This window comes from Enhydra lutris, unplaced genomic scaffold (genome assembly GCF_002288905.1).
Source record: "Enhydra lutris kenyoni isolate GAN:26980312 unplaced genomic scaffold, ASM228890v2 scaffoldscaffold12, whole genome shotgun sequence".
NCBI lineage: Eukaryota > Metazoa > Chordata > Mammalia > Carnivora > Mustelidae > Enhydra > Enhydra lutris.
Genome location: NW_019154096.1, coordinates 44,895,414 through 44,898,318, shown reverse-complemented (window position 1 = coordinate 44,898,318; position 2,905 = coordinate 44,895,414).

Below are 2,905 nucleotides of genomic sequence, written 5' to 3'. Positions count from 1 at the left end.
CCCGGAGATCAAGACCCGAGCCGAAGACAGAGGCCCAACCCACTGAGCCACCCAGGTGCCCCTAGGGACTTTTCAATCACTCAATCATTCAATCAACAAACATTTGTTGTTTGTTGCCTACTCTGTGTCAGATACCCCATTAGACCCCAGCAGTAGAGCAGCAGGGAAAGCAGACACAGGCCCTGTCTTCCTGGGGCTCAAAGCCCGGCTGATACCTTCTATTAACATGGTGGCAGTTTGAATGTGAGTTGTGGCCTTTCTAAGTCAGGTGTAGAGCTTGTCACTCGCCTTGAAGCTTCACTAAAAGGCTGATTCCCAGTGGGTGCTCCACTGCTCCTGAGCCCTTCTTGGATGTGGAGTAACTTGCACTCTTCCCTGTTTCCTTGGGGCTGCTAGAAATCAGTTGACCGCCTAGCCTTCTCTTGCCCTGGTAGCCCAGGACTCTGGGAGGAGAACCAGGTCTACGTGACAATGTTCTTGCACTTAATAATGGCTTCTGTCCTCTTCACACAGCCAGCTTCTTGGACAGACACTCCCACAGGCCTGCTCCATGGGTAGTGGTATTGGAAGAGCTAGACATGTTCTCTCTCAGGGCTGCGCTCTGAGGCAGGTGGGGAGGAAAGATACATGGGCTTCTGCTTGATAGACCTTTCAGAAAGGTCTTGCCTATTTGTCTTGCCCAGTTCTGTGCATGTTCCAGCCAGCTCAAGGCAGACCTGTTGGCTCTGCGTGATTCAGCAACTTCAGGCTCTGGTTAGGCCAGATGGAAAATCAGTCCTGGAAAAATGAAAATGTGAATAACCAAGGCAGAGAAGGTCATTCACCCCCTCATAAATCTAAACACACTAAGTCCATTGAAGGGCTTGCCAGGAAAATGCTATTTTCAGTTTTCTCTGTGGGTTCAATTTATCTTTACTGCTAAGTAGTCAAGTTGAATTAGATCCAGAACCAGATACAATTTGACCCTTTTTCCTTGAAGGGAGTTACCCCTCACCTTCCTGTCAGGGACCTGGCTATTCTGTTCTAAGGACTGGCATTTCCCAAGTTAGGATTCATAGAAGATCTTCCTTTAAGATGTCTGAATTAAGGGCATTTAGGTTTCCCTTTCTCAGATAAATGAGCAATTGCCTCTTTTCTGCTCTATCTCATTAAGAATGAGGAATAGTTGCTCAGGAATGCACTTTATTTTACTGGGTTTTTGCCTTGTGAAACAGCAATTTTTCTGCATCTTATGATCTACCTTGGCCTGAAGAATGGCCTCATCTATCATCCCGACCATTCACATTGAGAGTTTTGAAAGACAAGTAATAGAATAATGGAGTACGACAAAGGACACACCTGTCCAGGCAACTTGGGTGGCCAGCTCAACCCTAGTGTCCATTAGGTGGTTGGAACCGGCAGTGGAATGCCCACACCTCCATGAGAGTACCACAACTGTGAGCAAAGATGAAATGCACCATGTATGAAAGCATTCCCCCAGCTTTTATGGGCAAGAATCCTAGTTCCCACTTATGAAAGAAATTAAAGAAGACACAAAAAGTTGTAAAAGCATTCCATGCTCATGGATGAGAAGAATAAACATTGTTAAAGTGTCTATACCGCCTAGAGCAATCTATACTTTCAATGCCATCCTGATCAAAATTCCACTGGCATTTTTCAAAGAGCTGGAAAAAACAATCCTAAAAATTGTATGGAACCAGAAGAGATCCCACATTGCTAAGGAAATGTTGAAAAAGAGAAACAAAACTGGGGGCATCACATCGCCTGATTTCAAGCTTTACTACAAAGCTGTGATTACCAAGACAGCATGGTACTGGCACAAAAACAGACACATAGACCAGTGGAACAGAGCAGAGAGCCCAGATATGGACCCTCAACTCTACGGTTAAATAATCTTCGACAAAGCAGGAAAAAATATACAGTGGATAAAAGACAGGCTCTTCAATAAATGGTGCTGGGAAAATTGGACAGCTATATGTAGAAGAATGAAACTCGACCATTCTCTTACACCATACACAAAGATAAACTCAAAATGGACAAAAGAACTCAATGTGAGGCAGGAATCTATCAAAATCCTAGAGGAGAACATAGGTAGTAATCTCTTTGACATCGGCCACAGCAACTTCCTTCAAGATAGGTCTCCAAAGGCAAAGGAAACCAAAGTGAAGATGAACTTTTGGAACTTCATCAAGATCAAAAGCTTCTGCACAGTAAAGGAAATAGTCAACAAAACAAAGAGGCAACCCGTGGAATGGGAGAAGGTATTCGCAAATGACACTACAAAGGGCTGATATCCAAGATCTCAAACTCAACACACACAAAACAGATAATCACGTCAAAAAATGGGCAGAAGACATGAACAGACACTTCTCCAAAGAAGACACAAATGGCTAACAGACACGTGAAAAAATGTTCATCACCATTAGGTATCAGGGAGATTCAAATCAAAACCACATTGAGATACCACATTACACCAATTAGAATGGCCAAAATTAACAAGACAATAAACAACATGTGTTGGAGAGGATGTGGAGAAAGGGGAACCCTCTTACACTGTTGGTGAGAATGAAAGTTGGTGCAGCCACTTTGGAAAACAGTGTGGAGATTCCTTAAGAAATTAAAAATAGAGCTTCCCTATGACCCTGCAATTGCACAGCTGGGTATTTACCCCAAAGATACTGAAGTAGTGAAAAGAAGGGCCATCTGCACCCCGGTGCTCATAGCAGCAATGGCCACAGTCACCAAACTGTGGAAAGAACCAAGATGCCCTTCAATGGACGAATGGATAAAGAAGATATGGTCCATATATACAATGGAGTATTATGCCTCCATCAGAAAGGATGAATACCTGACTTTTGTATCAACATGGATGGGACTGGAAGAGATTATGCTGAGTGAAGTAAGT